This window comes from Manis javanica, chromosome 7 (genome assembly GCF_040802235.1).
Source record: "Manis javanica isolate MJ-LG chromosome 7, MJ_LKY, whole genome shotgun sequence".
Lineage (NCBI taxonomy): Eukaryota > Metazoa > Chordata > Mammalia > Pholidota > Manidae > Manis > Manis javanica.
Genome location: NC_133162.1, coordinates 88,958,457 through 88,981,645, shown reverse-complemented (window position 1 = coordinate 88,981,645; position 23,189 = coordinate 88,958,457). Strand labels below are relative to the sequence as shown.

Below are 23,189 nucleotides of genomic sequence, written 5' to 3'. Positions count from 1 at the left end.
ATTTAGCCTCTTAAATATGGATTTGGAGGTGGGGATGAGAAATTCTAGTGTCCTGTGCCTCGCACTGAAATACATTTCCCTCTTGATTGGGAGCTGATGGGAGACGGAGTCCTGTCTTTTTGGCAAAACCCAATTGGAATGGATCTTCTGTCAAGCTCAGCCGGTTGGGACAGAAGGGGGGGTGATAGTGTTAGGGTCCGGGCTTCCGAGGCTTCTCCAGAGAACAAACTACACAGGCATAGAGATGTAAATTCAAGCAAAGTCTTTATTCAGCCAGCTAGCTGGGGTCCAATGTCAGCCCGACGCAGCGGGTCTCAACAAGGACCCCGAGCACTCAGAGCCAAGGGTTTATATAGCATTTTCAAAGCACTTAACTCATAGTAATTTTCCACAACTATACATTATTTTTGCAAGACATACATCCTGGGGTTAAGCAAGGGCAGGATAAGACTACTCTTCAATGGTTAGGGAGGTTCTGCACAATAAGCTTGGTATGTAAGATTAACTGACCAAGGGTCACAGCTGCCCACCAGCCAGTGCTCATGATTAACTTGTTTTTCAAGGCCTTACCCAGTTCCAGTTTTTCTTTCTAAGTCACATACTCAGAAAATGGCTTCTAGGCCTTTAAGATGGCTATGCTTATGCTAACCTATTTCTATTCTTACATTCCCCTCTTCTTCTTGTATCTATTTCAATCATGAAATTAGGGGTCATCTGTTTGGTTAACACTCTGATAGTTCTGTCTCAACACTATGATTTGCATGATGCTAATGCACTCTTTGATAAAGGTAACACATGGAGTGACTCTGGTTTGGCAGGCCTACTACTTGTTAGAATAAGCTGGGGTGGTGCTGATTACTTCTGTCCTGTTGCAGAGGGAGGTGTAAGTTTTAGGAACTCTCTCAATGCAGGTTTTTTGCCTACTTACAGAGGATAAAGTGAGTCTTGGTCTTTGTCTCATACTCTCTTCTACAGATAGGGACTCTAGCTGCTGCTAGGGAAAAGGGGCGATGACCGCTCTGGCTGCTTCGTGCTGAGAAGGGGGCGCAGTAAAGGGTGCAGCTAGGTCGCCATCACTGGTCAGTTGAGAGGGCCTCAGAAGGCTGGCGCTTCTATTCTGGGTTTCATTTCTATTACTATTTGCAGTTTTGTGGCTTCTAGGCAAGATAAAACAAATTGTGTTATTAGGTTATGTAGCAACATCTGGAGTTGGATTTTCTATTCTGGAAGGAGGCTGCCGTTATGGAAACAATACTTTTCTCTAAAATCACCCTCATTTTTATTAGAAGTAACCAGGTTAAGAAAATAATTAACAGCTGGCTTGATCATTTGCACAAGTGCAGCAAGAAGAGCAATTGATTACACAGGCTCTTTTAAATATGCTTTGCTGGAACTTTTTGTAAGGAATTTCAGATTGAACTTTTAAAGGCCTCTTGAGGCCAGACAGCCAAGTTAGACTTGCCATCAGGCTTTGCCTGCAGTACCTGTAGATTTGGATGAATTCTTCTCTTCTCAAGGTCTCTGCACCTGCCAGGAAGTGACCTTCTTTACTCACCTGGTAAGGCTGCTGGGAACTCTGTAAGCAAGGTACTAGGCCAGTTCTTCCAAGGGGCTTTGTTGGCTTTATAAAGTCAATCTCAGTTCCTTAAAGTTGTTCACATCTGAGTCCATGCACATGTCTCTCAGGTATGACATTCCAGTCAAAGCCCTGGCAGTATAACCAGTGTTCTTAAGTAGTCTTCTCACAAGGAAAGCAGATTCTTATTGAACTCGTGCAAATAAACATACTGCCATGGAATACAAAAACAGTCACTGAAAGTTTTTAAACTCTGGAGGGATCAGGTAGAGAGAAGGATGTTTCAATTCTGCTCATAAAGATAGTCATTTACTAAACTGTTGTCAGTTTAAGAGAACAAGGTTAAAACACTTTATCAGCAACATTTGAAACAAAAAGACACAAAATCATTTTCTTTAGTTTATGTAATCTTATGTAACTAATACCTGTTCTGCTGAAATCTAGTTCTTTACCAGTTTAGGGATAATACTATAAATGACAAAAGACTTACAAATGACAATGGTTAAAGATCTGATGAGAGCTTACTGTAAGATAGTTGACATAAGGAAATTCTGATATTTCTGTAATACAAAACATTCAGTAACAAAGTTTAGCATCATTCTCTTTGACAGTGCTTTCCTGGTATATATCAGATAAATAAGCCAAATTAGTCAAATACTTTCTCTAATGAGAAAAAATTCTTCTGACATGTTCCAGGGGCCCTCTGGAAAATATCAGAGTTAACTAGAGGTAAAAGCACTTTTTTGAACTTAGCATAAGTGTCCAAGACCAGATACAGAAAAAAGCAGAGAAAGTGCTTAAGTCTACAGGTCTTCCCTGAAAGCTTCAAGAATGTTTTACTCTTTAATAGTAGATATAAGCTGCTATGCAAATTCTATTAAAAGCTCTAAGATCATTTGCATTAAAAAATATGGAGAGTCATACAGCATATAAATTAAACAAGAAGACCTGGTGGTTGTCAAAAAAAAAATCTATCACAACCTTTCTCAAAAGTGGTCACACGTTTGTCCATTTAAACTTTTACAGTGAAACCTGTTTTTCTGGTAGAAACATAATCTTGTCCAGATTCTACAGTTTAATTTTTAAGGATAAATTTTGGTTTGTTAACTAAGTGCATTTAATCAGCTGAAAAAAGCTTTGTTACCATTCTGCTTAGGATAAATTAAGAAAACAAATAATCAGTAACAACTTTAATCATTTGTTGGTTAGAGATTTTTCTACTTATAAAAATATATGGAATAAATAATTCAATTTCTCAGGCCATGCAATCGTTTTCAATAACAAAATATTTCAAAGGCAAATAAAGCTTATACAGTTGTTAACAAACTTTAGCTTTTAGTCTTTTTAATATTACGATTTCTTTTCTTTTTTTTTTTTAATATTCTGGCAACTCACTGAGACTTTAAGCATGAGAAACTGCTTTGATCTTTCAACATTAAGAGCAGACTAACAGTTAAAGAAAACTGTTTAACTGGAAACGAGATTCTAATTTTGCTGTGGACTTGATATCAAGACTCACTTGCTTTAATTTCATTAGGCACGACTATATCTGTAAGAATATAGTAATTTATTCTTCATTTGCCCCATGGTCCCAAGCACATAAGCCGGTGAGAATTATGCCTGGGCTTGCCTGCGGCTTGACTGGGTTTATCTCACCTTATCTCTAAACATCCTGACCCTCCCCCCAAAGCAACAGGCTGAGCGGGTCCTCCACAACAAAAGGCACCACGCTGTTTTCTCTCTTTAAATAAATAGCTGTACTTTAGAACAAAGTTACTTTCCTTTATCACAAAACACATTCTTTAGCATGCAGAAGACTTTTCATTCTTTATACTTTTTCTTATTAAAACATACATCTTTTAGCATAGAGAAATGTTTTCTTAATTACTTTAAGTAGTTTTAATTAAAACTTAAAACTATTAGAAACTTTAATTTCCAGTGAACACTGAGAAGTAGGCTATTGTAAATTGTTAAACTAACATTCTTTAGATTGACAAATTTATGAACACATTTTATAATTTCTGTAACCATGAGCTTTACAGCACAATCTCTCACTAAACATAGAGTATATCTTCTTAACTTAGCAAAACTTTAAGGTTTTAGGTTACTACAAAGATTCTCAGGCAGTAGGTAGGTATACACACTGTAACACACAATTAAAAAGGAGTTCACTTGCCACACTCATTTAGTTCACTCATTTGTAACAACTATTCTAGATTACTTACAAGACCTTTACTGAATATTAGACAAAGCCAAGCCTTTAAGCATTTTATTCTTAAAAGATTTAGCAGATAACATGACTTAAATAACCTCAGATAAATTTAGGCAGCTGATAACCACAAGGACATGCCCGCCTCAGGCAAACTCAAATTAGCATTAATGCTTAACACTTTTTATCAGGTTTTCTGGAAGTTTTAGAATACCCAATTTTCACAAGCGCTTGTCTTTAAATCAATTTCATTAATACAATCAGGAGGTAGAAAGATATATTAATTTACACACTTAGGGGGTCGTCTGAGTCTGGCCCATGGTGAGAAAGAAGAAGGAAAAAGAATATGAGGGAGACAAAGGCGAAGGATGAAGATGCCACTTCAAACAAAATGACTGTTGTATGTGCTTGTGAACAAGTGCCTGTCGTTGCGGTTTTCATTCTATGGGGGACGCGAATTTATCTGGGATTCGCGGCTGTGACCCCCTTATCCTGTCACGGGAGTCTTCTAGCGGCGGGCGCCCTAATGGCTCTTAATTGCCCGACCCGTGCCCGCGGGGAATGATGTAGTGGCAGAAAGGAGGAATGGAGAGAGCAGGAGAACTTTAGAACAAGGAAACTTAAAATGAGAAGCGCAAAAAAATATAAACTGAAACCAAAACACAGTAAAACAGTCAATGATAACACCAAGCACACACACCACATCTGATCGCACTCGTTCGGACCGGTCCTTCTCCCACTCTGGTGTGCACCACACTCACCACTTTCAGGGTCCTCAAAAACTCTCGTAATTCTCCCGAAGGGCGTCCACTCGGACTGCCGCGGGGTGACGAGCTTGATCTTTTCCTCCTCGGGCGCCAGTTTTCTGCTGATCAGATTTGCCTTCCTAAGGCCGAGTCACTCGGATCCTAGGGCCAGGATTGGTTACCTGGGCTTTTACCCAGGGTCGCTAACCTGGGGGCCGGGACTACCAGCCCGGACTTCCTCACTCGGGACCACTAACCCAAGACCATACACGGGATGGCGACTCCCGCTTTATAATGGATTTATGCAGACACAAGGGGGCGACCCTCGAATTACACTGCCCCGTCCGAACAATTAGACCTTGCCTCCAGCTGTCCTTTGTTCTCAGGGAAGCCACTCGTATCCCGGACGAGCCCCCAAATGTTAGGGTCCAGGCTTCCAAGGCTTCTCCAGAGAACAAACTACACAGGCATAGAGATGTAAATTCAAGCAAAGTCTTTATTCAGCCAGCTAGCTGGGGTCCAGTCCAATGTCAGCCTGATGCAGCAGGTCTCAACAAGGACCCCGAGCACTCAGAGCCAAGGGTTTATATAGCATTTTCAAAGCACTTAACTCATAGTAATTTTCCACAACTATACATTATTTTTGCAAGACATACATCCTGGGGTTAAGCAAGGGCAGGATAAGACTACTCTTCAATGGTTAGGGAGGTTCTGCACGATAAGCTTGGTATGTAAGATTAACTGACCAAGGATCACAGCTGCCCACCAGCCAGTGCTCATGATTAACTTGTTTTTCAAGGCCTTACCCAGTTCCAGTTTTTCTTTCTAAGTCACATACTCAGAAAATGGCTTCTAGGCCTTTAAGATGGCTATGCTTATGCTAACCTACTTCTATTCTTACAGTAGCTCAAATGCCACAGAGTCTCACTACGCTTATCAAGATTTAGTATATTCTTTTCAAATAAATATTTATTTGCTCTATGTCTTTAAAACAATTTCCAGAGATTTTAGTTCTTTTTTTAAAGGTACTTCTCACCTGTTATTCTTGTTTCCCTGGGGAGTTGGTCCTCAGAGGAGCTCATACAGGCATCCTTTACGTAAGTGGAACCTCTTGGTAATATTTTACAGAACTAATCACTAAATACTTGTGAAACATTTTCTCCTATTGGCTCATGTAACACCACATATCTAAAGTCATGTTTTTATCCCAGGGCTCTAAATGCATCCAAATGCAGATCACTGCTAATTTTCTACCTCCAACCCTCTCCTAATCTTAGAATTCCATATATATATATATATTCTGCTGCTTTTTTGTCATCTCTTCTCAGATGTCAAAAGGACATCTCAACCTGGATGTGGCCCAAATAAGATTCTTGGTTCCTTGCATTCCCTAAATTTGCTCATCCCTCAGCCTTCTCAGTAAACCAAAACTTAGGAGTTAGAGCTCTATCCCCGACAACTAGCCCCATTCTAAAGTAGCAACAGTGTATTTGTATCACCCATGGTTGTTCAGTAACTTTTTGTAGAATAAATAAATGAGTCATTCCCGTGTTACAGGTGAAGAAACTGAAGCTTAGGAAGATTAAGTAAATCTCTCAATTTGAATCACTGAGTCTAGTCTATGCCTTTAAACCATAGGAAAAAACTTTGTTAAATTTTAAATGGTTGGTTTTCAGTAAATGTCACTGTTAACATGTTAATCAAAGGAGAGTTGAAAGAAAATAGTATAATCTATAGTTGGAATGGGACTTGAGGGCATTATCATGGAGGACTTTGCATACTAAGTCATCCTGGTGTGAAGGACACCAGTCATACTGGGTTAGAGCCTCCTTCGACCTTGCTGCATTCAACAGCCCATTTAAAAATATCTGCTTAGGAAATGTTCCCTAAAATTTCCTTAATAAATGAAAACTGATCATATACATACTGTGTTCTGTATTAGATACTGTGACAGCACACAACACATACACGTTAGTCTAAGGATTTGGCACTCTATTTTTTATTAAAGTGTCATTTATATACATTCTTATGTTGGTTTCAAATATACAACACTGTGATTCAACTGTTGCCCTGATTATTAAATCCTTACCCCCTCTAGCATGGTCACTATCTATCAACATAGTAATATGCTACAGAATCATTAACTGTATTCTCCATGCTGTCCTGCCATCCCCATGACCATTTTATCTTGCGATTGTGAATTATTGTGCCCCTTTATTCTCTTTCCCATTCCTCCTAAACTTCCCTAAACCCTCCCCCTTGGTAACTACTATTCCCTTCTTGGTGTCTATGAGTCTATTGCTATTTTGTTCCTTCTGTTTTGCTTTGTTTTTATATTCCACAAATAAGTGAAATCATTTGGTATTTGTCTTTCTCCACCTGGCTTATTTCAGTGAGCATAGATTTGACACTTTATTTTGTATTAAAAAGGAACAATTACAGTTTTTAATTAACATGCAGTGTGTATTACGGTTCTCCAGAGACCCAGAACAAATAGGATGTATATGTGTATACATCAAATAGATAGCTATCTATACCTATCTATCATCTATCTATATTACATCCTATCTATAGCTATCCATGTACCTAGAGAAATTTTAAGGAATTGGCTCATGCAATCATAGCTTCTGGCAAGTTTGAATTCTGCAAGGTTAGCCAGAAGGCTGGTGACCCAGGGAAGAGCTCATGTAGCTAGAGTCTGAAGGCTGTCTGGGGGCAGGATTCTGCGACCAACCTTTGGCAGGGTTGGTTTCTTCTGTGGCCTCTTTCCTTGACTTGTAGATCTTCTCCCTGTGTCCTTGTATGGTCTTCTCTTTGTACATATGTGTCTCAATTTTCCCTTTTAATAAGGACACCAATCATACTGGATTACAGCCTGCTCTAATGACTCATTTTGATAATTACTTCTGCATGTACCCTATCTCCAAATACAGTTGTGTTCTGAGATACTGGGTATTAGGGCTTCAACATATGAAATAAAATTTGAGGGCACATTTCAGACCATAACAGACTGGAACATGCTTTCAAATATTGACTAGGATGGAGGTATGTAAAATAGATAAGAAGTAGAGTCACTGAAGAGAAGGTTATATCAGTTATAACAGCAAGATTAAAGAGAAGAGGGGCATCTGAGATGAAATCTCCCATCTCCAAATAGGGCTGTGCAGGGCAAAGAAGAGCAAGATGCCAGTTAGGGCAGAACAGTTACCCAAGTGGGAGACTGTAGGCCATCAACAAGAAGCAAACAATGAAAGAGGAATTTGTACTTACATAATTTCAGAATATTTCTTTGGAAAAGCACAGTTTGCAGTTCTAAATGATGGAAAACCCTAAAGACATTCGTCTGGCAGGTAGAACTGGAATTTCAGACAGAGCTTGGAGTTGAGAGATTCTGAAGTCCCCTGAATTTCAGCCATGGTGGGAGATACCAGATGGCTTCAAGGAAGAATGGACACAGAAGAAGGCTGAAGAAAGCTCTCAGGAAAGAGAAGAGCTGAGAGTGATGCTGATAGGGAAAATTTACAAGGACAGCAACCTAGCGGGTGGCTCCCCTCTGCCTCGCCCCCTCCTCAACCCAAACAAAAAAACACTCCCTTGGTTTCCCTTTGCTGCCAAGCACCGGTTCCCAAGGTTTGCTCCCTAAACTCCCTCCCCCTTGCCTGCTCACTTGCTGTGCATGTAGGAATGTCACAGATAAGGAAGCAGAAAGGTATAAATTGCTCCCTTTTCCTTTGTTCGGGGCTCAGACTTTTTAGGAGATTACTCCCCTCTGAGCCCGCCGGTGTGACATAAAGCCTCAACACTCCAAGACATCTGAGTGCTGCTTGGTTTTTTCGGTCGGTGATCCAATCCAGGCTTTTTTTCAGTATTTTCGGAAACATTTTGTTCCCTGACTGAGAAACCCAACCGCGCTGGCCCTTTGTTGCCACTGATTTGGGGCAACGGTGGGGCTGTGATGGAACAGAAGATCACAACGGAGAAGGTGCGCCCTGCCTGACCTTTCGGCAGTCTCCCTCCCGGTTGCCCTGGGCCAGCCCCGCTCTGCTGTTCCCGCCAGACTCAAGGAGGCTTGGTATGTGAGGATCTGGTTCTGACACTGAATCCGGTAAGGCCCTGGGGCCCCTGACCCAGCCAATCCCACCCACTGGGGTGGAAGGGGAGCCTGATCACCTCCCGGAGACTTATTAGAAGTCTCACAGGTAGACATTCCTGGGGGGTAATGTTTAAACTCTGGTCTGCCTGGGTGTGTGTGTGTGTGTGAGTGAGTGTACAGGGCAGCTGAAGTCATTCAGTCTGCACTGAATCTGTGATTCCATGGCCTGCGCTATGGAATCTGTGTGGGCCCTCATCCGCTTTCGCGGCCAGCCGTCATGGCATATCGGTGATTCAGCTTTGGCTGACCTGGCCCAGGACTTACACAGGTGCACCTTAGCCAAGGCTGGCCAAAGTCTCTGCGAGGAGCACGAATGGACGGGCATCTGACTGGTCTCCTCTCTAGAGGAGGCACCCCTCCCTTGTCTGTTGTTGTGGCACGGTCCACGGACACGTCATGGGGTCAGGGCATAGTAAACCCACAGTCCTTGACACTATGATCAAAAATTTCAGAAAGAGATTTTCAGAAAACAACCAAGTAAAATTAACTCCTGGCAAGTTGAAAACCCTGTGTGAATCTGTATTGCCAACCTTTAGTGTAGGGTGGCCTCCAGAAGGAACCCTAGATGTCCCAACAATCCGCTGAGCCTGGTGGGTCATCCCTAGAGATCCAGGTCATCCTAATCAGTTCCCATACTTTAATTCCCGGTTAGAAGTTGCCCAAACTCTTCCCCCTTGGGTGCAATTCACTTGCAACAGTCAGGGACAGGGTAGGGTCTTAGTTGCCTCAACAAGGAAGCCTGCAAAGAAACAACAGAAGCCTGAGCCTCTGCACATTTTTACTGGTGACCCAAAGGAAAAGCTAATATTGCCCCTGCATTATGTGCCTCCAAGGCCATCAGCACCCAGCCCCTGGTCCCTGATACCTCGTCGCTGTCAGCTTCCCTGCCAACTCCAAACCAGGGAACCCACTTCCCCCTGGACCAGCAGCCTGACTGCACCCTCAGCTGGGAGCAGATGCCCTTCAGATGCCAGTGCAAGAGATGCAGGGCCTGAAAGCAGTACCCTGTTCACAATAGAAGAGAAGAGGCAGGTAAGGTCCTTGGTAGGGTGCATAGGCTGAAATTGCTGTTCCTGAGGAGCACCCCAAGAGGGACTTCACCACCCCTGAGGGACAGCACCAGATCCACCGATGTCAGGACGCTCTCCTCCAGGAGATCAAAGCTGGGTCCAAAAGGCCTATGAACATGACTAAAGTTTTTTCAGTCACTCAACAACCAGAAGAGTCTCCTGGAGGCTATTATGAGAGACTATGTGAAACTTATCGCATCTACACCCCTTTCAACTCTGAGTCGCCAGGGAGCCAGCAGATAGTAAACACCACATTCGTAGCCCAAGCTGCCCCAGACATCAGATGAAAGCTCCAAAAGCTTGAGTGCTTCACTAAGATGACTGAAATTGGCAAAAAGAAAAATGAAGAAAAAGGCAAGTCTCCTGGCAGCTGTCCTGAAAGAGATGGATGGGCAGAAGGCAGAGAGAAGTCAGCCACCAAGAGGGGGGAAGCTCAGGACCCCCCTAGCCAGAGACCAGTGTGCTTACTGTAAAAAAAGAAAAAAAGAAAGGGGGAAGGCATTAGAAGGATGAATGCCCCAAATGAGGCAAAGACCCAAAGCCCAGTTGCTGCTGGGAAGAGCACCATGAGGAAAGGCTCATTAGCCTGGCAGGAGCAGACAAGGACTGGTCTCTCTTGCATTTGGCTCCCATGAGCCCACGGTCAGAATGAAAGTGAGGGACCAAAACATAAATTTTATAATTAACACAGAGGCATAACACTCTGTGGTTACCCTCCCTGTAGCCCTCTTCAGTGAAAAAGACTGCAACTATTCTCGGTGAAAGATTATCTCGCCGCGACCCTCCTTACCCAGGACAACTCAGGAGACATGGGCCCACGCAAGATATTTTTTTATCTGAAAAAGCAAGTGGGACAGAGAGACAGAGAGAGCAGAGAGAGCAGCTGGACAGAGAGACAGAGCACAGCGAGACAGAGGGACAGAGAGACAGAGAAAGAGAGAGCAAGCAGCAGCATGGTGCAGAGAGTTGTGCCTTTTATTGTGGTAGATCCCCTTGGCCTGTTGCCTTGGGGAGGATGGAGATATTTAGAGATAAGGTGGGGCAGGCCCAGGCATGATTCTCACTGGCTTATGTGCTTGAGACCATGGAGTAAATGGAGGATAAATTACTATATTCTTACACTCAGAGCCACAAAGACAGAGGCAGTATCCCCTCTCACAAGAGGCGAGAGCAGGCATCCAGGAACGCCTGATCAGACTCAGAGAGGCAGGCATTCTAATAGAGTGTCAGTCGCCCTGGAACACCCTGCTTCTGCAAGTCAAAAGGCCAGGAGGAGGGCACCAGCCTGTTCAAGACTTGTGAGCCATTAATAGAGTGACTATTTCTTTACACCCAGTGGTCCCAAGCCCTCACACTGTCTTCAGCCAGATCCCAGAGTCTGCCAAATAGTTTACTCGCACAGACATTGAAGGGTCCCCACCGTAAGATGGCAAACTTCTGGCTTCTCTTCGGGGTCCTCAGTTCCCGCCAGCGCCACCTGAAGCCCAATCACCTCTCGCCCCCCTCCCAATCCCAGCACCTAGCCAACAGCCACCAGCCCTGTAGAAGTGACACCTCAATCAATTCATGCCCCTTCCTATATAACCCAGCACCTTTTCCTAATAAAGTGGAACTCTCCGGTGAATTGCTGCTATGTGTCGCTCCTTTCCTTTCATTGGTGCCGAAACCCGGGAGACGGGACACCCCAACTGGGCCCCGTCTTCCCCCCGACACCAGCAGCAGCTTGCCCTTGTCCTCTTTTTCCGGCGCTGGCTCATCACACTCACCACTCCTCTCTGGCCTTTAGGTAAGTTTTCCCCCCGGAGTGGGCCACTCTTCTCTGAGCTATCACAGTGCCATTGACCGTGATCGTCCGGCAAGGCCCTGACTCTCGGGGATGAGGAGGGAATGCTCCCTGCCTCAGGCCTTCACGGCTGCAGCGGACTCTCAGGCCCCTCCTCCAACAGCCATAAATCCCCGCCTCAAGCCTTTATGGCTGCGGCAGACGCTCAGGCCCCTCCTCCGACAGTCATAAATGCATTCACCATCCCTTCCATCAGTGCTGAAAGTTTTTAAGCAAAATTTCCCCGGGGTGGGCCACTCTTCCCCGAGCTATCGCAGTGCCATTGACTGTGATCGTCCGGCAAGGTCCTGACGCTCGGGGATGAGGAGAGAACTCTCCCCGCCTCAGGCCTTCACGGCTGCAGCGGACCCTCAGGCCCCTCCTCCAACAGCCATAAATCCCTGCCTCAAGCCTTTACGGCTGCGGCAGACTCTCAGGCAACCCCCTCCAACAGCCATAAATGAGGTGACTCCTTTGTGGATGAGAACGCTCCCTTTTTCCCCCTCCTCCTTCTGCTCCGTCCTCCAAAAACGCCTAGCGCTAGGTACCTCGTGACTCCGGCACTCTGCCTTCTTAGGGAAGTCTGGGTGATGACCCACACTTCCTAAGAAATTCCGACTCATATATGAGTTTCCGCAGACCACCAAGGATCATCGGGGACGCCCTTTGTCTCCTTGTGGTCTGCTTCCAGTCCGAGGATCTCCATTCATCTTCCCCTGTTTGTCTCCTTCTCTGTCCTTTTGCCACAGGAGCCGCCTCATCCCTCCCTGAAAGTTCACCTCTTGAATGCCTGCTTAAGCATCTGGCTACCCTCTCCCTGATGCCTGATATAAAACCAAAACTTCTCCATAAATATTGCTCCCAAGATTGGCCGACATACCCCCTAGACAATAACAACCAATGGCCCGCAGGGGGAACTCTTGATCCTAACATCACTCGTGATTTTTTAACTACTGCCAGCACCTGAAAAAATGGAAGGAGATTTCCTATATCGAAGCTTTCCACCTCCTCCTCCCCCCCGCCCCCTCCCAAGTTCTCCTAGCCTGCAAGCTGTCGCCCCCGCAGAAGCCTCCTGTTCACTCCCTTCCCCTTCTTCTCCTACAACAGCCCTTCTCCCTTCCTTCCCCACCATCTCCTCCCCCATCTCACCTCCTCTGCCTTCGTCCCCCGCAAATTAAGCCTGAGCCTTTCAGCCCCCCTTTAACTAGGTCCTGGGGGCCTCCTCCATCTTTGCCCTCATCACCTATTTCTCCCCTGTTAGGGACCGCCTTTGTCTTCTCACATGTTTATAGAGAGAATGGGAAAGCACCTTCCCCCATGTCTGAACGCAGCATGGGAAAGCACAAGCTAGAGAACAACCGGTGCAGTCCTTGGAAGTTATCTGTCCACAAAAACATATCTTGTCCTCGAAGATGAGCCAAGACTCTTCACTCTGAAAATAGGGAGACCTTGAAGATGTGTAGAAACACTGCCCCTGCTTCTAGCTATGCCCTTCCCCCACTTGCCCATGTGGCAGGAATGGAGAACAAAGAACATTCTCTTTACACCTTTCATAAGCAATTAACTAGAGCCCTGCTGTAGCTCAGTTAGTAGAGCATGGGACTCTTAACCTCAGTCATGAGTTCAAGCCTAACTAAAGCAGCAGAAGCAAGCAGCTGGGCTGCAGGCTGGCAACATGTGGGTCTGATTCTATCTTTCTTTATTTCCTTTGCCCCCCTTCCGCACTTCAGGACCTGCTTGAATAGGTGCGGCTAGACCACGTCACTCCCCCACAGACTGAGCCAGAACCCTTCAGTCCCCCTCAGACTCAGTCCCGAGAGCCTCCCAAAATTATCGCCCCCCTCTGGGAAGTAGCAAGATCTGAAGGCATCGTGCGCGTTCACATCCCTTTCTCCTTAGGAGATTTAGCCCAACTAGAGAAACGCCTAAGTTCCTTTTCCACTGATCCCACGACATACATCAGGGAGTTTCAATGGACCCTCCAGTCTTACAGCCTCACACATCATGACATTTTCATGCTCCTGGCCAATACTCTCCTCCCTGAAGAGCGTAGATGAGTTTGGGACTTCGCCCAAATGCATGCTACCGAAACCCACAAGACTGACCCCACCTATCCCACTGGCCCCACTGCTGTCCCTGAACAAGACCCACACTGAGATTATAACACCGCCATGAGTCTGTGCTCTCAAAATATTTTTGCCTCCTGCTTAATAGCAGGTCTGAAAAAGGCAGCTCGTAAAGTAGTCAATTTTCAAAAGCTCCAAGACATAATTCAAAAGAGAGATGAAACCCCCTCCGAGTTCTTAGACAGACTCACTCAAGCCCTATTACAGTATACCAGCCTAGACCCAGAAACACCTAAAGGAAGACACGTCCTTATGACATACTTCCTAGCTCAAAGCTACCCCGACATTAAAGCTAAACTCAAAAAGTTAGAACAGGGCCCCACTACCCCACAGACTGAGATCCTAACAGTGGCCTTTAAAGTCTTCCATAACCGGGAGGAGGAGAAAGAACGCTGTAAACAAAAAGCTGATCAGGCCAATTTCCAGATGTTGGCTCAGCTGATAAAACCACAACCTGGGCACCCCTCTACAGATAAGCCCCCACCAAGAGCTTGTTTCAAGTGCGGAAAAGAGGGACATTGGTCAAGGGCATGCCCCTCCCCCAGATCTCCTACCACCCAATGCCCCAGATGCCACAAAAAGGGCCACTGGGGGTCTGAATGCCCAACCACCCGAAGGGGAGGCTGGACAAACAAACCCCATCCTAAGCCCGCCATAGTGGGGCTGGCAGAAGAAGATTGATGGGGCCCAGGGGCTTCTTGCCCGACCATTTCCATCACCAAACAGGAGCCCAGGGTTACTTTAACAGTAGACGGTCGCCCCATCTCCTTCCTCCTAGATACAGGAGCCACCTTCTCAGTCTTGCGAGAATACCGGGGCTCTACCACGCCAGCCATTACTCCTATAGTCGGGCTAGGAGGTAAACAGATTTTCCCATTAACCCCCCACCTTTTATGCACAATCCTAGACAGTCCCATACCTTTCTTCCACTCCTTCCTAGTTATGCCCCAGTGTCCCATCCCTTTACTAGGATGAGACAACCTTTCCCTCCTCCACGTTTCCATAACTATATCCACTCCCACAGCCCCCAGTACTCCCTTTCTGATGGCCCTCATAGCCGACAACCCCCCTCTACCAAATGAAAGCTCCGGTTCCACTCTCATACACCCTGTAAATCCCAAAGTTCGGGACATTACAAACCCCTCCGTGGCCCTATGTCCCCCTGCCTCTATCAAATTACGTGACCCCTCTCAGTACATCTGTCAGGCCCAATACCCCCTAACCACTTCAGCCCTCATAGGCCTCCAACCCATCATTCAAGATCTCTTAAACAAAAATTACCTCAGACCCACTCACTCCCCATTTAATACCCCCATATTAGCTGTTAAAAAAACCAACGGACCTTTCTGCCTTGTCCAAGCCTCATCAACATAGCCATTGTCCCTATCCATCCCTTAGTTCCAAATCCATACAGCCTTTTATCGCAGATCCCTGCCTCAGCATCCCACTTCTCAGTCCTAGATCTCAAGGACCCATTTTTCTATCCCTCTAGACCCCTGCTCCCAAGAATTTTTCATCTTCACCTGGACAGACCCATACACAAGACATTCTGAACAACTCACTTGGACAGTTTTGCCACAAAGCTTCTGAGATAGTCCCCATATTTTTAGACAGGTCCTAGTTCAGGACCTCAAACAGTTTCATCATGATCACTCCAAGTCCACCTTATAATACATAGACAATCTTCTACTCTGCAGTCTCTCGTGGGAACAGTCTCAACTTGACACTGCCTCCCTACTTAACCTTCTAGCTTCCAGAAGTTATCGAGTATCCCCCTTCAAAGCTCAAATCTCTTCCCCTTCTGTCACTTACCTCAGATTCCTTCTATCTCAACAAAGAAAGTCCATTACCTTAGACAGAAAATAGCTCCTCTCTGACCTGCCCATTCCCAAAACCAAGACAGAAATCCTTTCCTTTCTAAGCCTAGCTAGATATTTTAGAGCATAGATCCCTAACTTCTCCCTGCTCCCTGTTGGCAAGACCCCTATACGACCTCAGCAAGAGCCCCCCTAAAAAACCATTATCCTCCTCACCCCGACACTCCTTCATTAAGCTCCATCAAGCCCTTGTAGAAGCCCCAGCTCTCCATCTTCCTGATTTGTCGAAGCCCTTCTCATTATACATTCATGAGAGGTCCAGTCAACCTCTAAGAGTACTAGGCCAATATTATGGCCCATCCTTTGCCCCAGTAGCTTATCTCTCCAAGCAATTAGACCCCACTGTTTGGAGATGGGCCCCCTGCCTACGAGCATTAGCCGCTAGACAGCTCTTGCAGAAAGAAGCTCATAAACTGACATTCAGGGCACCCCTTACCATTCTGTCCCCACATCACCTAAAAGATCTCTTAACCTACAAAAGTTTACAGACTCTCCCTCCCTCCAGACTCCTCACCTTACTGTCCTCTTTCCTCCAAAATCCCATTCACCCCCTTTGCCGTCCATACCCGAATCATGACTTTTTCCTCCTTTACTGCTCTCTTGCTTTTTTCCTCATTCCTATTGTCTTCCCCACCACCCCAGCCTCCTTTGTATGGGGATTCAAAGTCAGAGAGACTTACACACATCATCAAACAAAAGTTACTGCCCTCATTGCCACACCAGACTGCCCTCTGAAAAGCTGCTCTGATCCTTTATTCCTCCACTTTCCTCCCTCCACTGAAGTGTTCACTAGCACCTACCCTTATTCTCCCTACCTCTGCTTCCTCTATGACCAAAAACAAGCCTATTGCAGGCAATGGCCAGACACCTACGGGGGATGTCCCTACTGGTCTTGCACCATTCACTACATGGGTAACTTCCAGTACCCACAGTATTACTCCTCCAACCGTTTCATGAAATATCCCAATGGCTCATTCTCCTTATCAATCCCAGATCCCTGGGACTCTCGATGGGCTGCCAGAGTCACAGCCTCAGTTTACTATGGGGGGGGTCCTCGACCCCCCACGGTACCCTTCATATCTCTCAAAAGTATGTTCCCTCTCATTCCCAGATCTCTCAAGGTGCATCAGATAGCAGACATTCCAAAGAAGTCATTATCCAAACTCTTGACGGCGCCTCTTCATCTTCTTATCCCCGCCCCTCTTCCCATTTCTCCTACTCTTCATTACAGCTTATTCAGGACACCACCATCTTTCTCAACCACACCCTTAACACAGCCAATTGTTTCTTGTGTGCATCACTACAGTGCCCACTGCTGGCCGCCGTGCCCCTTAATATTTCCAACTACTCCTTCCATGCAGAAAGACAACCCCTCTTTCCCCTGGCAGACATGCCTCTATGGGAACCAGAATACGCAGATAATCTCACCATCCACCACTGTGTAAGCCCAACTCCAGCCCCCCTCCAGTGCACTTCACTGCCTCTCTATCTACACCCCTACCTCCGGCCCTAAGACTTTTACGCAACCGGGATACTTCTTTTGGTGTAATGGCAGTCTTTTCAACTCAGTGCCTCTCAACTCCGATACACCCTGCATTCTCGTCACCCTAATCCCACAGTTAACACTTTACAGCATGGCAGAATTCTTTGAGCTCCAACCTCCCTTGCCCTCATGCACAAAAAGAGCTGCTTTCCTTCCCATCATGGTCAGTAGCTCTTTGATCACCTCAGCCATTGGGGCAGGGTTTTTGGGAGAAGCCTTGGGTCACTCTCTATAGGCAGTTAGAGATCTCAACGCCAAACTTGAGGGAGCCTTGACATCCACTGCCGATTCCCTAGCCTCTCTCCAAAGACAGGTCACTTCGCTAGCTAAGGTCACCCTTCAAAACCAGCGGGCCCTAGATCTGCTTACAGCCAAGAAGGGCGGCACCTGCGTCTTCCTCTGGGAAGAGTGCTGCTATTCCGGCATTGTAGAGACTAACATTACCAAACTCACCGACCTTGCCTCCAGCCTCCACTCTGCTTCCAATTCCAACCCATTCTCTTCAATACTAACAAACCCTCTCCTCACCTAGCTCTGGCCCATTGCAGGCCCCATAATAATCATTCTTCTAGCCTGTCTCTTCTTACCCTGTATAATAAAGTTCATCAAATCCCAAGTCGGAAAAATCCCTAATCAAACTTTCAACCAGCTTTTACTCAGGAACTACCAGCTTCTGGTCACAGAAGATCCCTCACCCTCACGTGACCTCCTCACCACACGCTGAGATGGACCCCTCTCTCCACTGGAAACTGTTCCTGGAAACAATGGCCGCAGATGCCTGGCTCCTGACACCTATATCCTCTTGGCACCATTGGAATCAACAGGTCCTCAACCTTTGGTTACAGGGAACCTTCATTGATTTCCAAACGTGAAGAAGTCCACATCTACTCGTCCTTACAGTGGGGAGTCCTATCAACCCTTTCCTCCCAATCCTCATGCCCTCACTCCCTTCTCCGCCCCTGTTCAGCAAGAAGCAGCCAGAGAGAAAGCAACGTCCACAAACCCATAGAGGAGAAAGGGGGGAATGAAGGGTCCCCACCAGTAAGATGGCAAACTTCTGGCTTCTCTTTGGGGTCCTCAGTTCCCGCTGGTGCCACCTGAAGCCCAATCACCTCTCGCCCCCCTCCCAATCCCAGCACCTAGCCAACAGCCACCAGCCCCGTAGAAGTGACACCTCAATCAATTCATACCCCTTCCTATATAACCCAGCACCTTTTGCTAATAAAGTGGAACTCTCAGGTGAATTGCTGCTATGTGTCGCTCCTTTCCTTTCAGACATAAAGATGCCTTTCTCTGTCTCTGGCTGGCCCCCCAAAGCCAGCTGTTATTTGCCTTTGAATGGACTGAACTAGATAAGAGGGCAGATGCAGTTAACATGGATGCGGCTTCCACAAGAGTTCAAGAACTCACCCACCCTCTTTAGAGAGGCATTGGCTGCAGACCTTGCCAGCTTTCTGAGAGATACCACATGCTCAGCCCTCCTGTGGTATGTAGATGACCTCCTCCTTGCCAGTGACACCCAGGAAAATTGTGCAAAAGGCACAAATGCCCTCCTGCAACTCCTGTCAGACTCAAGATACCAAGCCTAATAAAAAAGGGCACAAATCTGCCAAGAGGAAGTCCAGTACTCAGGCTTCCTCCTCACCCAGGGAGAAAGGGCACCAAGGCCAGAGAAGAAAAAAAGTCGTTAACTCCTTACCCCAGCCCAGGACAAGGGGGAGCATGTGAAAGTTCCTAGGGGCCGCCAGGTTCTGCAAAAATCTGAATTTCCAGATTCTCAGCAATGGCAAGGCCCCTGTGCAACCTCCTGGGGGTGGGGGGGGCAGACTGAAAGCCCCTGCCTGGACAAAAGAGGCAAGAGCCACCTTCCTGGAAATAAAAACTGCTTCAGAACAGGCACCAGCCCTAGGCCTACCAGATATGAAAATGCCCTTCAGTCTCTTTGCTACATAATAAATGTAGCAATTCTGCATTGCAAAAATCATCAAAAAGAAAACAACCCTACAGCACACGGAAATGGGATGGCAGATAAAGCTGGCAAAACAGTAGCCAGTTAGGAGGCAGAGAGAGCTCCTTCCCTCACTGTGGCCCTAACACCCTGGTAGAGGCCCCTCCACCCAGGTACACTGAAAAAGAGAAAGACTGGAGCCCTTTAACTAACAACAGATGGTGGATGTTGCCAAACAGACGTATCTTTGTCCTGACTGCAACCGGGAGGCAACTAGTCAGCAAATACCACCAGCTCACCCACCTGAGAAAAACTGCACTGGAAGGCCTTCTCAAAAAGCAATACTACATCAGCCAGTTGCCAGCACTATGCTGAGCAGTGAGTAGACAGTGTGTAACTTGTGCCAGAAATAATACTTGGTCTGCACCATGACTCCCCTGGTGTCCAAAGAATGGGAGTTGCCCCCTTTGAAGACCTTGAGATAGACTTCACGGATGTCCAGCCAAGCAGGAGACTCAAATACCTCCTGGTAATAGTGTGTACGTACTCTGACTGGGGCGAAGCCTTCCGAACCAGAACAGAACAGAGCCGGGAGGTAGCCAAAGTCCTCCTGAGAGAAATTGTGCCCTGGTTTGGCCTACCGTCCACAATCCACAGTGACAATGAGTCTGCCTTTGTAGCGGATGTAGTGCAAATGTTAACTAAATTCCTCAATATTACCTAGAAACTTCACACTGCATACAGGCCACAGAGTTCAGGGAAAGGAGTGAATGAACTGCACCCTAAAAAGAACCCCAGTACATTCCTTCCAGGCTAGGGACTCAGTCTGAGTTAAAAATTAGAAAGAAGACCCCCTCAAACCTCAGTAGACTGGCCCCCACATTATTGTTCTAACTACTCCTACTGCCCTCAAGGTTGCAAGCATCACTCCAGGAGTCCATCATTCCTGAGTATAAAGAGCCTGTCATCCTGACAAGGAAGCACATCAGCAGGAGGCCCAGCCAGATCTCCAGATCCTCTCCACCTCCGCATCAGATAATTGCCCTCTGACTAATAGACACCTGCGCGTGGTAGATCCTGGCTTTCGTTGGAGTAGTGTCTTTTATTCTGGGCATTGGACTCTGTGCTGTTGCACCCTTGGACTGGACTATTCCTCAAAAAAGTTGCCCTTTCTATTGGGTAACCGTTTTACTGTGCTTACCTGTCTCTCCTAGCTGGACCCAAGTCTCAGCCTGCATTTCCAAAGTACCTCTCTGTAATGTTTAATTGTATAAAAGTTATGAAGTGCATAGTGGGCTAAAGAGAGCTAACTCCTTTCCCCCTGTGAGATTTCCTAGGCAGAACAAGCTGCCCCTTTACTGATCCCTGCTCAAGTCGGGCTCAGTGTAGCCGGATCAGCTGCAGTAGACACAGCAGCTCTAATAAAGAGACTTAGGGCCTGATGCCCTAACAGAGGAAGCTGATCAAGATTTAGAGCAGCTTGAAACCACCATGATTCAGCTGCAAGATCAGACTGATTCCCTGGCTAAAGTGGTGCTGCAAAATTGTAGAAGACTGGACCTCCTGTTCATGTCACAGGGAAGCTTATGTATAGCCCTTAAAAAAGATTGTTGTGACTTATCTAGCCAAAGTTAAAGAAAACATCCAGCATAGGTATAAAATGTTAGAAAATAAAAGGTCTTAGTTCCAGGGATGGTTTGAATAGAATCCATGGCTAACAACTCTTCTAACTGGCCTTGCTGGGCGAGCGATTCTGCTGTTCCTTTAAACTATTAGTGAAATCCTGTATATTTAACTGGCTCATTAACTTTATTGAGGATTGTGTTTCCTCCATACAGCTTATGTATATGTAGAGCCACTATGACCCTGTCATAAGCCAAGGAGATGATGCCCCCTAAACGAAGTGTTTGAAGGGGCATCAGAGGGGGAAGTGATAGGGAAAATTTACAAGGACAGAAACCTAGCAGGTGGCTCCACTCTGTCTCACACCCCTCCCTCCTCAACATAAACAGCACTACAAGGACAGCAATTTATGAGGTGGCTCCCCTCCGCCTCGACCCCCTCCTCAACCCAAACAAAAAAACACTCCCTTGGTTTCCCTTTGCTGCCAAGCACCGGGTCCCAAGGTTTGCTCCCTTAAACTCCCTCCCCCTTGCCTGCTTTCTTGCTGTGCATGTAGGAATGTTACAGATAAGGTAGCAGAAAGGTATAAATTGCTCCCTTTTCCTTTGCTCGGGGCTCAGACTTTTTGGGAGATTACTCCCCTCTGAGCCCGTCGGTGTGAAATAAAGCCTCAACACTCCAAGACCTCTGAGTGCCGCTTGGTTTTTTCCATCGGTGATCCAGTCCAGGCTTTTTTTCAGTATTTTCTGTAACAATGCAAAGGGGACAACTCCTGAGGGTACAAAAGACCCAGAGAGGAGAAGGCAGCGGTAGATTGCACCAAGCCTCTCAAATACAGTCCCTGATCCATAACAAAATGTTTCAGGCTGATGTTATCTGAGAATCACCCCATACTCTGGAGCCATCAACACTTACATCCCCCTAACTGGAAGTGGATGCTCATCAGTTTTATTCAAGAAAGAGGCCCTACTGAGTTCTACCCAGCCTCAAAATCCCAAGGGAGTTGTGTCAAAGGATGTAATGCCATGGCCCAGAGCACAGGGCCATTCATTACCTTTCCTCCTACATTCTCTTTCCTAAAGTGTAAAAATACATTGTAATGGCACAAACCATATGTAAAAGGTCTCTATTCATGAAACTGTAGCATAGGGAACTTATATTCTATTTTGCCATTTTCTGATCCCAGACACCAGAATTAATTTTCCAGGCCCAATCACCATCTTGCCTCTTATTACTCCCTAGAAATGGCTGCTGGATCTCTGTCAGTGATGATATTTTCCTCCTGGTGTTAGTCCAACCTAGCACCATTTACTTACTAGCAGAGGATAGCCCTAGAACACAGCTGTAGAGATAGTCAAAAACGGATTGCTCACAGGGCCCACTTTCCTCACTCTGGATGGAAAGTCAAAACACTTTCTAACCTAGTCACTCCAAAAACTTAACTTAGTCTATTAAGAAATAGTTTCCATAGGAAATATATATCTAGTTTCATTACATAAGTCTGCAGAAAAATTATTTGAAATAAAAATTTTAAGAAAAGATTCTACTACAAAAAAAGTGTGGTTTTTCTTTTTCAAATGTGTTTGAGCATGTGAATTATAGTGACCCATATTTGTGTGAAAGCTCTAAAAACTAAAAAGATCTTTATATCTTATGGGTTAATAAGTATTTAAATTTTCAATAAGTCTTTTCTTCTAAGCAGGTAGTTTTATAGAGGTGCAAATGTGATTCAAATCAATGAGTATGGTAATCATTGTTCCTCCCATCTCTTCACTGCTCAAGCTCAACATAATATGTTTCAAAAATTGAAGAATCCTGTTTGAATTATGCTCATGGCTTTTTGGCTTTCTGCACACTAGATGGCACTATATATACATTATTTCATGGGCAAGGAACCCACACATAGCTTGGTATTGCAGCCAAATACATACCCTTAGAAGAAAAAAGAAAAATAATGGACGTGATTTGGGAATGTATTGGAAAGATGAAGGGAGCAGAGGAAAATGATTTTTCAGTGATGGATACACAGGAGATGATCTTTATGAAATTTTTTTATATGTTGGTTCCAAATAGGGAGACAAAGAAGGTATTTTACAGCTGCAAGGTATGTCAAATCTCCAAATAGCTCTACCTACCAGGCCAGGCAGAACTGAACGAAATCAGCCTATTGTCAATAGACACTGGCTGAAAACAGAATTCCCCTGCTGTACTCAAGAACCCACTTAAAATAGCTGCTTAAGTAATGTTCCCTAATATTCACTTAATAAATATAAACTGATCACAGAAACTGTGTCTTATCCTGGACACTGTGAGAGCACACAACACACACAAACACACAAACACACCTCAATATACACAGCACACAACATGACTGTACACACAATATATACATGTTCATACACACAACACTCAGCAAAGAACACATGCACATAATATGCAACACATTTAAACACACAACACACAGCATACACAGAAAACGGAAACATATGATGCATA

General features: G+C 45.6%; 1 long non-coding RNA gene across 1 annotated transcript in view; it reads right to left on the bottom strand.

The window, feature by feature from the left end:
- Window positions 1–247: 247 nt before the first annotated feature.
- LOC118972204 (uncharacterized) overlaps window positions 248–23,189 on the bottom strand; it is a 54,502-nt gene continuing 31,560 nt past the window's right edge. Inside the window, exon 3 of the long non-coding RNA XR_012133324.1 lies at window positions 248–1,787. This is a non-coding gene — a long non-coding RNA (uncharacterized lncRNA). The remainder of the gene's footprint in view (window positions 1,788–23,189) is intronic.